The 13,401-nt window shown below is 42.5% G+C and overlaps 1 protein-coding gene across 2 annotated transcripts in view; it reads right to left on the bottom strand.

Annotated features, from left to right (window-relative positions):
* The window catches only part of CARNMT1 (carnosine N-methyltransferase 1), a 52,965-nt gene that overhangs the window by 16,409 nt on the left and 23,155 nt on the right, over positions 1-13,401 (bottom strand). The gene's annotated exons all lie outside the window — the stretch shown is intronic.

Raw genomic sequence — 13,401 nt, 5'->3', positions numbered from 1 at the left:
TCTTTTATTGGGCTAACTTCTTTCTCTCTCATCTACATAAGTCGGTTCAATAAAAGATATTACATCATCCACCTTAAAAAAAAAAAGTTACAAACTTGTTCCTTGAGATGTGTTGCACATGTCCCTTCCACTTCAGGTGTGCGCGCCCAGTGCACTGTTGGAGAGTTTCCCCTCAGAAGTACCCATCTGCTGCCCTGCGCTAATGCATGGTGGTATACAGGGTGGAACCACCCCAAATCCAATCAGTTCCTTTTTACTGGAGAGAACGATATGGAGGGTTAGTTATAGAATGGGCACATGCAACTTACGTCCAAGAACAACAGTTACTGAACAGGTTAGTAACTGTTTCTTCAAGTGATTGCACATATCCATTCTACTTTAGGTGACTCACAAGCAGTTCAATCCCACCTCCAGCTTGGAACCTACCTGAATAAGGACTGGAGGACCACATACCCAAATACAGCATCATCTCTAGATTGCTGAGAGTCAACAATGTGAGGCAAAGGTAAGCACTGAAGACCAAGTTGCTGCTTTACAAATGTCTAGGACAGGCACATGAGCTCGTAAGGCTGCAGAGGCTGCATGTGATGTAGAAGAATGTGCTTGTATTCTGCTTAGTGAAGCTACACTGGCCAAGTCATAACACAAGCCTATACAGGAGGATATTCAAGTTGAGATTCTTTGAGAAGAGACTGGGAGACCTTTCCTCCTATCTGCAACTGCCACAAACAACTGTGAGAATGATCTAAACTGTTTGTTAGTATTCTACTTGGACAGGACCACTCTCCTGATATCCAAAGCGTGGAGTCTCTCTTCATCCTCATGAGCATGAGGCTTCGGGAAGAAAGAACGTAAGTACATGGCTTGACTGATACGAAAATGAGACACACCTTAGTAAGAAATTTTGGATGTGGACCTAGATAAACCTTGTCTTTGTAGAAGACAGTGTATGGAGGAGAAGACAGAGCATACAATTCACCTACTCTCCTGGCAGAAGTGATTGGCACCAAAAAGAGTACCCTGATAGAGACACACAACAAGGAGCATATAGCTAACAATTCAAAGGAAGGAACCATAAGTTTTGACAACACCAAACTCAAGTCCCAAGGAGGAACAGGATGCTCCACCTGAGAGTACCACCTTTCCAAACCCTTCAAAAACCTTATTGACATAGTATTGGGGGGGAAAACAGAATTATCAATTGGAGTGTAGAAACCTAAAATAGCTGTTAAATGAACCTTAATTAAATGAATAGCCAGACATTGTTTCAGGAACAACAGATAGCTCAGAATATGATGTGGTGGAAACTGGACTTGGAAGACCTCTTTCTAGTGGGACAAGATGAAGAATCGTTTCCATTTAATCAGATAAGTATACTTAGTGTATGGTTTTCTATTCTTTAAAAGTGGATTTTGAATTTCCTTTGAACAAACTTCTTCCTGGGGCATTAACCACAGAGCATCCAGGCTGTCAGGTAGAGGACCTGCAGGTTGGGGAGGTGACTGTGGTCCTGGGAGACCAGATTTTGATCCAGTGGTAGAGTCAGCAGATCTTTGACCGAGAGGGACAGCAGAGTGGAAAACATTGCTGATGTCATGCTGGAGCTGCAACTTTGACTTGGGCATGAGCCTGCCTCATTTTCAACAATATTCTTGGTATGAGTGGAAGTGGAGCAAGTGTATACAAGAGCACGCTTGCCCAGGGCAACAGGAAAGGGTCCGTGAGGGACCCTGGACTGTGACCTTGTTGAGAACAAAACTGATTACACTTCCTGCTGACTTATGTTGCAAAGACATCTACACAGGGAGTCCCCCACAGCCACAAAACGGATGTGGCAATGTCCTGATGGACAGACCACTTATGACTAGTAAATGATCTGCTTAACCAGTCTGCCAGACCATTTTTCACACTTGCAATGTGAGAGGCTTTGAGGCTGATTGAACTGGCGATGCACAAGTCTCACAGCCTGAATGACTCTTGGCATAGCAGAGTCAACCAGATCCTCCTTGTCTGTAGGTACACGTAGACTTCTCTTGATATGAGGAAGGAAGACTTGACAAATCAGTTGAATGGCCCTCAATTCTCTGATGTTTATATGCAGAGTTAAATCCTGTATAGATCATAAAACTTGTGTCTGCAGAGAACCCAGGTGAGACCACCTGCCTGAGGGCAGAAGCATCTGTAACTAGGATTAAAGCTGATTGAGGAGAAGCAAATGGTACTCCAGGCACACACTTGAGGGGTCTGTCCCCCAGCCCAGCGTAGCCAGAATTTGAGTGGGCATTTGCACTGCCACATCTAGAGGGTGATGAATTGGCAAGTAAACTGAAGCCAGCCATCCTTGCCATTTCCTGAGATGGAGCCTGGCATGCTGGACTACATAAATGCATGAAGCCATACGCCCCAGAAGCCTGAGGCAATTTCATATGGTCATGGTGGGGATGAATTTTCAGGTCTAAAAGACTAGCCAGCATCTTCTGGAATTGTAATTGCAGGACAAATGCCTTGGCTTCTGCAGAGTTCAAGACTGCTCCTATGAACTATTTTTTGCACTGGAGACAGGACTTCTCTGTGCTGATAAGCAACCCTAGTGTATCAAAGATAGAATGGATGACTGTCACGCTGGACAGCAGCTGAGTCTTGGACTGGCCTCTCACCAACCAGTTGTCCAGGTAGGGAAAAACTTGAAATCTTGATTTTCTAAGAAATGCCACCACCACTGTCACACAGTTTGCAAACATACATAGGGAGCTGAACAGGCCAAATGGTAGGCATGCAAATTGGTAATGGCACTGGTTGACCATATATCTCAGGAATTTCCTGGGGCTCTGATGTATTGGCACATGGAAACCTGAGTCTTTCAAATTGATGGCAGCATACCCATCTCCAGAGAAGAGATAATAGAAGACAACATGACAATGTTAAATTTTATCTTTTTCCAGAGAGGTCTGTTGAGCTTCCGCAGGTCTAGCATGGGTCTCCTTTTGCTTTTAGGACCAGGAAATAGCAGGAATAAAATCCCTTTTCTATGAGAAACTGCAGAACCTCCTCTGTGGCTGCCAAATGGAGGAGAGATTGCACCTCCCAAAGCAGAGCTTCCTCATGAGAGTGGTCCCTGAAGAGAGACTGGGAAGGGGCTTGGATAGGGTGACCAGATAGCAAGTGTGAAAAATCAGAATGGGTTGGGAGGTATATAGGTGCCTAGCTAAGACAAAGCCCCAAATATCAGGACATCTCGTCACCCTGGGCTTGGAAAAAGGGGGACAGAAATGAACTAAAGGGTGTATTTCAATTCCACTGTACTTAAGACCCACTGGTCTCCAACGATTTGAGACCAAGCACTTGAGCAGGTAGATAGCAGGCTGGTAAACAGAGGGATAGGATAGGCTGCATGCTGTCCTTGACATAAACATAAAAATATTTGCTTAGAACTCCTAGTCTGTCTGGATGAACTAGAAGCTGCTGCAGAAGAAGGGGGGAGTTTTCTCCAGTAATCTCTGTTCTTTTTCCTCATTGGGTCATGGTAGCGAGGAATGAAAGCAACTAGTGATGTGGTTCCTGAGGACAAAACTGCTTTTAAATGCCCGAATATCAGGCCATGCAGCCTGTCAGTCTGCTCAGAGAAGAGTGACAACCCTTCAAAAGGAAGGTCTTGTATGGTCTGTTGGACCTCGAGGGAAACCTGGCAACTGGAGACATGAACATTTGTGAATCATAATGGCTGATGCCGTGACCCTAGCAGCAGAGTCGGCAGTGTCCACCCCCACCTGAAGTGAGGTTCTAGCCACTAATTTACCTCTTCAACAAGGCAAGAAATTCCTGTCTTGCATTCTCTGGCCATCTGTCTCTTTTAATATACCAAACCTCGGAAGTTGAAGTCATAGCACCCTAACAACCCCTGCAGTTAGCAATCCTGAAATGCAGGCCAGCCATCGAATAAAGCTTTCTGCAACAGGTCAAGTTTTGTAGCAGCCTTTGACTGCAAGGTAGACAATTGTTGCCCCTGGTGCTTTCTCATCGGCAGCTGAGACCACCAGCAACCCCGGAGAGAGGTGGGTGCAGAGGTGCTCAAACCATGGAGAGGGCTTGACAAAGGTCTGGCTGGGATGATTTAGTTGGGATTGATCCTGCTTTGAGGACCAGATGACCTCCTGAGGTCTCTTCCAACCCTAATCTTCTATGAGGGTACATGATATCTGCGCTCAGCTCACTCTGATGTGGGGGAAGGAAAGATAGAGTCCACCACAGAACCTTGGTGGGCTCCAGGACAGCTACATTAATCAGAGCGCCACCCAAGAAGTCTAGCAGTTGCTAAAATGTCAATCAGCCTGTGGAATGACAAGAAAATCTCTTCCAACTGGATAGCCAAGGCAGAAACCACCCTTTTTAAAAGGTCCTGGTGGACCCTCTAATCATCTGAGCCACTGCCTCATCAGGTAATGAAGAGGACAAAGCCATAATCGGCTGAGGTGGAGCCCCCTCTGGCCTTTCAAAGGGAGAGTCGCCTGAGCAATATCTTCCTACATGGTACGAGCATCGTATTGGTCACTGACTCCTGGTGTACTTGGCAGGATGGTTCTTAACACCTACTTGATGTTACAGAAGTGGGTGGGCACAAAGAGTACCCAGACATCTGTGGGAATCCCAAAGCATTCCAGAATGGCACTGGGAAAAAGCCCAGAAACTCAATTACTTTTGGCCCATGGATCCCTACAGGCTGGCCTGGAAGGGCTCTACTGTGGATACAAGGAGTGGTAAGCCCTCTGAGGGAAACGGCAAGGTGCACGACACGACTGTGAGACGTATGAACAGACCTTTTAGTCTGAAGATAATCAGCCTCTTCTGACCAAGGCAGGCTGGGGGACTGATCCTGTCGGTGCCTGTGATCGGCGTTGGGAGCCTGCGGACAACGATACTGGAGAAATCGTCGCTGGCTTTCCTCTTCACAGCACTGTATGATAGACATTTGGATATCCAGAGGTGCCCACAGTACTTAACACAGTATTGTAGTAGCTGGCAAAGCGTGACCTGCAGTTGTCGGTACCGTGTGAAAAGACACCTGTATCACGAGCAACACCGGTACCTAGAGGCTGATCAAGTCCCTTGTCGCAGCAAATGCCTCCTGAGTTGATGGCACAAGGATAGCCTCCAGTTGGTGGGTAGAAGCAGACTGCACTGATTAGCTCGATGATGCCATCTCAGGGGATGGTCTTGATAATGCCTGTGCTGGAGTCGATGGTCTCAGCTTCAAATTGACTATTTCCATTGTCTGCATGCCTGCCAGCCTTCAGTACAGGGGATCGCCCTTTCACTGATGTTGAGTCCTTGGAGGCCAACTTGCAATGTTTCTCTCTCAGCTCTGAGGAAGACAATCAGTGCTGGGACTCAGCCAATACAGGTGGAGCACTCCTCACTAAAACCAAAGTGCTTTGGCACCCATTTGAAACAGGAAAGTCTCTCAGATGGAGGGAGCAGAGCTGAATCTATCAGGAGAAATTAAAGTCTGGCCTCCCTGTGTCTCTTGGTTCTAGTTTAAAGTCCCTGCAAATTTGACACCAATCGCTGACATGCAACTCTGCATCACACTTCAGGCAACTTGGAGTGGGGGGGGGCTCTCACTAGCACTGGTTTCTTGCAGGAGTGGCAGGGCTTGTATCCTGGTGACTGAGGCATGCCTTGGCAATGGTAACAATACTCAGAACAGGAACTGAAGTGTTTAAAAAGATAAACACCATAAAAAAAATTTAACTATCACTAACTAATACTATAAACTACTAACCTATCGGTGCCAGTAACAAGGACCTGTACTAAGGCAGAGATGATGTACTCCATCCAGGAACTTGAGTGGTGGCGATAGAGGTTTTGAGGAAATTCCTTGTACTCAAGTGAATCAGCTCTAGCCAATGCCTGGACTCATGTTAGCTAACTTTAAGGGTTAAACATTTCTTCAGTCCTTGGATCGTGAGAAATTAATCTCTATGTACCTTTGTAAAGGAGGAAAGAGATGTTCATTGTGCTTTTGCATAAGAATTATTCACAAAAAGAAAAGGAGTACTTGTGGCACCTTAGAGACTGACCAATTTATTTGAGCATAAGCTTTCGTGAGCTACAGCTCACTTCATTGGATGCATGCTGATGAAGTGAGCTGTTGCTCACGAAAGCTTATGTTCAAATAAATTGGTTAGTCTCTAAGGTGCCACAAGTCCTCCTTTTCTCTTTTTGCGAATACAGACTAACACGGCTGTTACTCTGAAACTTATTATGCAAGGCACTGCATTTAGCCGTATGGAGTGGAAATCTATCAACTGCATGAAAAAACTTGTACAAATACAGACAGACATAGTCTTCCTTTCCAAATGCAAACAGATGGACATCGTACCAAAAGGACTGAAGATAAAAAATCCATTACAATCTACATACCACACAGACTATGCTGACAGCTTGTGCCACATGCTCTCAAAGAAACTGCGGAATCACCTGATCAACATCCTCTACAGCAAACAGGGAAAGATTAAGAATGAGCTCTCAGAAATGGATACTCTCATTAAAAAAACCCAACCTTCCACACAAACTTCCTCGTGGCTGGACTTTACTAAAACTAGACAAGCCATTTACAACACACACTTCGCTTCTCTACAAAAGAAAAAAAACACTACACTTTCTAAACTACTACATGTCACAAGGGGCCACAGCAATGGTTCCCTCAACCCACCCAGCAATATTGTTAACCTATCCAACTATACTCTGAGCCCAGCAGAAGCAGCTGTCCTATCTCGGGGCTTCTCCTTCTGCCCCTCCACCCCCACAAACATGATACAGTTCTGTGGTGACCAAGAATCCTATTTTTGACGTCTCCGACTCAAGGAATATTTCCAACATATCTCTGAACAACATACTAATCCACAGAGACCTCCCTACCAACACTACAAAAAGAAGGATTTTAGGTGGACTCCTCCTGAAGGTTGAAACAGCAGACTGGACTTCTACATAGAGTGCTTCCGCCGACGTGCATGGGCTGAAATTGTGGAAAAGCGGCATCACTTGCTCCATACCCTCAGCCGTGCAGAACACAATGCCATCCACAGCCTCAGAAACAACTCTGACATCATAATCAAAAAGGCTGACAAAGGAGGTGCTGTTGTCATCATGAATAGGTCGGAATATGAACAAGAGGCTGCTCAGCAGCTCTCCAACACCACTTTCTACAAGCCATTACCCTCTGATCCCACTGAGAGTTACCAAAAGAAACTACAGCATTTGCTTAAGAAACTCCCTGAAAAAGCACAAGATCAAATCTGCACACACACACCCCTGGAACCCCGACCTGGGATATTCTATCTAGTACCCAAATCCATAAACCTGGAAATCCTGGGTGCCCCATCATCTCAGGCATTGGCACCCTGACAGCAGGATTGTCTGGCTATGTAGACTCCCTCCTCAGGCCCTACGCTACCAGCACTCCCAGCTACCTTCGAGACACCACTGACTTCCTGAGGAAACTACAATCCATTGGTGATCTTCCTGATAACACCATCCTGGCCACTATGGATGTAGAAGCCCTCTACACCAACATTCCACACAAAGATGGACTACAAGCCGTCAAGAACACTATATCCCCGATAATGTCACGGCTAACCTGGTGGCTGAACTTTGTGACTTTGTCCTTACCCATAACTATTTTACATTTGGGGACAATGTATACCTTCAGATCAGCGGCACTGCTATGGGTACCTGCATGGCCCCACAGTATGCCAACATTTTTATGGCTGACTTAGAACAACGCTTCCTCAGCTCTCGTCCCCTAACGCCCCTACTCTACTTGCGCTATATTGATGACATCTTCATCATCTGGACCCATGGAAAAGAAGCCCCTGAGGAATTCCACCATGATTTCAACAATTTCCGTCCCACCATCAACCTCAGCCTGGTCCAGTCCACACAAGAGAACCACTTCTGGACACTACAGTGCTAATAAACGATGGTCACATAACCACCACCCTACACCGGAAACCTACTGACCGCTATTCCTACCTACATGCCTCCAGCTTTCACCCTGACCACACCACATGATCCATCGTCTACAGCCAAGCTCTGCGATACAACCGCATTTGCTCCAACCCCTCAGACAGAGACACACACCTACAAGATCTCTATCAAGCATTCTTACAACTACAATACCCACCTGCGGAAGTGAAGAAACAGATTGATAGAGCCAGAAGAGTTCCCAGAAGTCACCTACTACAGGACAGGCCTAACAAAGAAAACAACAGAACGCCACTAGTCGTCACCTTCAGCCCCCAACTAAAACCCCCCCAACGCATTATTAAGGACCTACAACCTATCCTGAAGGATGACCCAACACTCTCACAAATCTTGGAAGACAGGCCAGTCCTTGCGTACAGACAGCCCCCCAACCTGAAGCAAATACTCACCAGCAACCACATACCAAACAACAGAACCACTAACTCAGGAAACTATCCTTGCAACAAAGCCCGTTGCCAACTGTGCCCACATATCTATTCAGGGGACACCATCATAGGGCCTAATCACATCAGCCACACTATCAGAGGCTCGTTCACCTGCACATCCACCAATGTGATATATGCCATCATGTGCCAGCAATGCCTCTCTGCCATGTACATTGGTCAAACTGGACAGTCTCTACGTAAAAGAATAAATGGACACAAATCAGATGTCAAGAATTATAACATTCATAAACCAGTCGGAGAACACTTCAATCTCTCTGGTCACGCGATTACAGACATGAACGTTGCTATATTACAACAAAAAAACTTCAAATCCAGACTCCAGCGAGAAACTATTGACTTGGAATTCATTTGCAAATTTGATACAATTAACTTAGGCTTGAATAGAGACTGGGAGTGGCTAAGTCATTATGCAAGGTAACCTATTTCCCCTTGTTTTTTCCTACCCTCCAGACGTTCTTGTTAAACCCTGGATTTGTTCTGGAAATGGCCCACCTTGATTATCATACACATTGTAAGGAGAGTGATCACTTTAGATAAGCTATTACCAACAGGAGAGTGGGGTGGGAGGAGGTATTTTTTCATGCTTTGTGTGTATATATAAAGATCTTCTACACTTTTCCACAGTATGCATCCGATGAAGTGAGCTGTAGCTCACGAAAGCTTATGTTCAAATAAATTGGTTAGTCTCCAAGGTGCCACAAGTACTCCTATTCTTTTTGCGAATACAGACTAACACGGCTGTTACTCTGAAACCAGGAACATACAGTGTGCCATCAATCCTTCTCCTGCTCTTGGCATCACCACTCTGCCTACAGCATGATCCTATCATGGGGGCCATACAGAATGGCAGTAGAGGGTCACATAAGTTTGCACTGCTCTGAAAGAATTACACATGAGCCACAGTGAGGGCTGGAATCTGGCCCAATATGAGAATAGAAAACAAGTGATGATATGGTACCTGAGTGCATGGAGATATAAACAAGCTGTCAATGTGGCTTGGGCATTTCTTTAAGAGATAACATATGAAACCAGCTATGTCAGATCCTCATGTTCACTGTCTAGACAACTGTGCTACCTTATAGAACTCCCATCCATTTTATTCTTAACACTAGAGTGTGTGAACCAATACAAATTATTCTAACTAGGTACTTTATGTATAATTCTAGCAAAACAAATTTTAAAAGAAACTACCAGGTGACTCTTATCCTGACAATTCTCATACTGATAACCGTTTGTGTATATATTTTCCCGTAACCACACTTGACATCTAGGTGAATCTGTTGACATTACCAATCTCGATAGCATTCCTTAAATGTTATTTTCTAGGTGAGAGGTCATGTTCATACCAGAGAGTTTCATCCTCAAAGTGCACTTAGAGCAGACCTCCATAAAAGAGAATTCCAGAATTCCATGGCCATACTCGAAAGTTTAAGAGTTATAAACTCTGTATATAGTTAGATAAAAGTCCCATTTTCTAAGTCTAGTCAGAAGTTCTACCCATTGGTTTGATCACAAGATCCTGTGGCTGCTTTTCCCATTAGAAGCAAAGAGAAATGAATTTTAATTTTCAGCTTCCAACATCTCTAAGATTCCCACTCCCCAACCTTCTAGAACCAACTCTAATGGAAGAAAGGGGAAACACCATCTGCCCCATATTCAACAGCGAGAGTACCTTAAACACTGCTCTCTGCTCAGATGGGGCACCTTGCATTCCCTTCCATATCTTAAACTTGATTCCTCCTGTGAAGGGAAGCAGCTGTTCCCCACCAACATCCAAAAAGAGGAAGCAAGTTAGTAATATCCTTTTTTGCCCATACAAGTTTCTTCTTCTACAGAGTGGGCAAGGATGATGGGAAGAGAACACTGCTAGTAAACTCCAAAAATAGATGAACATACAAAATGGGTACTACTCTGTACTGCATCTGTTGCCCTAAAGAGGCATAATAATCTGAAGCCAGAGATCTTCCAGATTCTAGAAAATAAACCACCCTGGATATGAGCATAGACATGATACACTGCAGAGAGAAATAAATGCATTATGTAAGCACCACTCACATTTCCATCATTGAGTAGTGTTTTAAACATAGCAAATTCTTTTAAATTACTATAGTATGCACTAAAGAAATCCAACGTATAGTATTAAAACATAGAAAAGATGTTTGTGCTTTTATTTCACAGAAACTCAGCTGAAGTGGAACTGAGATATGATTGAGTGGCCTAAACTAAACCAATGGGGACTAAAAACAATGCTAGACCTCCAACCAGCATTTTAGAACAAATATCTTGGTCATATAGCTACTGGGATGGAACTGATATCAAATATTTTGTCTAAGTGAAAAAAAATAACTCTTAAAATCATCATGTAGCTGTCAACTGAAGTCAATCTATGCCAGGATATTGCTTCCTACATGCAAGTGTAAAGTTTGACTTGAGTTTGTTGATCACAAATCAAAGGTTTTGACTTTTACCACTTCAGGCATACAGTGTTAAGATGCTGAAACAGAGTGAGCTTTTCCATGGCCAAATTTTTGAAAATTTTAATCTGAGAGTTAATTTTTAACCTTAAGACCATTACTCTTAAAAGTTAATTGAATATGATCCCTCCTTTAGCTCTGCATCTGTACAGAATCTGCCCCATACAGATCTGTACAGAAACTTCAATTAACTTGCAGTGGCTGATCCAATTTATTTATTTTTGAATTTATTTAGTGCATCTATTAACACTCACTCTGAATATGTGTAAAACCTGAATCACTTACAGTTAAAACACAACATGATTAATCCAATTCACAGAGCACTTCTGCCTTAGGAAAAGCCAAACAAAATTAAGGATACTTGAGAAAACTGAAGCTTATTGTTTCATATACTGTGCTAAAAATATAAATTGGATGAAATTTTGAAGAGTGCTTAAGGGCTCGGTACTTTGGATAGTCTTATCCAATGTGTCTTGTTGGGAAAAGTTATCTAGGAATGACAGCTTTTTTTAAACTCATAGTTCAAGATAGGCTTTAGTCTGAAAAGTCTACATATCTGTTTCCAAACACGGTGAACAACAAATAATATGCTTGCACCATAAACATTTTATAAATACTTATATCCAGCTGGTCGCGTAAGAAATGGGAAAATAATTTAGACTTGACAAATTTAATCAGAACTGCTTTTACACATATACCATTTTTAAATCATTAGGAACAATTTGGCTCAATGCCAATAAAAGAGGTTTTCCACCTTCCTTTAACGTCACTGGCCTCTAAATATGCCCTCAGGCAAAAAGCCTGGACAGATAGCCATTGCTTTGCTGCATTATCTACAGTCTGAGTGGTCGCTAGGTGTAGCTTTTTGTAGATCACATTATAGTAATCCTATGAGACAAAGCTATAATAACTATGGCAAGGTCCACATCTAAAAGGAGTCATGATTTGCTAGCCAACCACAGGTGGGAAAGCAAGAAGACACTAACTTGCTCATATAACCTGAAGAGGTAGAGGCAAAAAGCCACATAAAGGAAAAAATTAGGATTCAGAATTCTAAAGTAAAGAATTTCTCCTACCTCAGTTTTTGGGCTCAAGTCCAGATCTTTACTGTATTTCAAAACTATGGTCAGCTACAGTTATTTTATACTACTAAGCAGTTTATTCTGAATATGATTTCTTCACAGTTACATATTTTCCTATCAAAGCCATTTGACATAAAAACATTAGTCATGGCTCCACAGTTAAGGTTTGGGCAAGTTCTGCATTTGAAACAAGAGACTTAACTTGCATTATGAATGAAGGACGCACAGTATCTTCCCCAAAATTAAAGCTCTTTCTCGAAGTACAGAATGAATAAAAAGTTTTAAAATATTTGTTAAGCAAATGTTTTTCACTATTTACCAAATTTAACATACATGTATTCATAAGTACTGCTTTCATCTATGGGTTACAAGTCAAAAAAAGATTTAAATTTTCTTTCTACATCATTTTTCCTGGTAGGAACAGTACACTTAAGATATCTGAAGTGAAAAGCTTAATAAATATTCTCCAACTTTCATCCGATTTGGCTTTCATATAGAAAACTGCTTCAGAGTTGCCATTGCAAATTCAGCTACAGGAACTGCAAATGGTTTTGGGAGTGACGCACCATCATAGCCTTCCTACAAAGCAAAACTAAAAGAGGGATTCCATGTAGCCAAATATAAAAAACTTGTTAGCCTTTAAGACAAGGATCTATCTTACACAGAGGCTTCCATTTCACAAGAAAAAGCCACTGACAATATTGATGCTTGAACTGCACTAACATACCTATGAAATTTAGAATAATATAATAATGAATAAATATCCGCAACAAAGGGCAACTTTCTATTTTTATCATTTTTATGAGGGAATTTCTAAACAGAAGATAACTTTACTTAAATGTATAAAAACTAAACTTACTGTACCTTTTCTATAAGAAGACATTCCTGAATGCATTGTATCTAACAAGGGAAGAGTATTCAAGTTATATTTTTGAAAGTGCTATACAAATCTCATCTTCCAATGAAATCTTAGTGGGCTAAGTCAGTGGTTCTCAAACTCTCCAGACTACTGTACACCTTTCAGGAGTCTGATTTGTCTTGTTTACCCAAAGTTTCACCTCACTTAAAAACTATTTGCTTACAAAATCAGACATAAAAATACTAAAGTGTCACAGAACACTATTACTGAAAAATTTATTATTCTCATTTTTACCATATAATTATAAAATAAAGCAACTGGAATATAAATATTGTGCCTATATTTCAGTGTGATACTTGAGCCTGTTTTGCACTGTCTGAGGAAGCTATTGGCTGTAGCAAGCTTAGGCTACAGCCAGAGCTATCAGTCCTCACTTTTATAAACACCGAGTTCACAAATGAAATTAAAACATAAGTGTCAGTGCGCCACTGTTTTTC

This window comes from Lepidochelys olivacea (genome assembly GCF_965140295.1).
Source record: "Lepidochelys olivacea isolate rLepOli2 genome assembly, chromosome: 5".
NCBI lineage: Eukaryota > Metazoa > Chordata > Testudines > Cheloniidae > Lepidochelys > Lepidochelys olivacea.
Note: the sequence above shows the minus strand (reverse complement) of the source record. Positions and strands in the feature narration are given on the sequence as shown.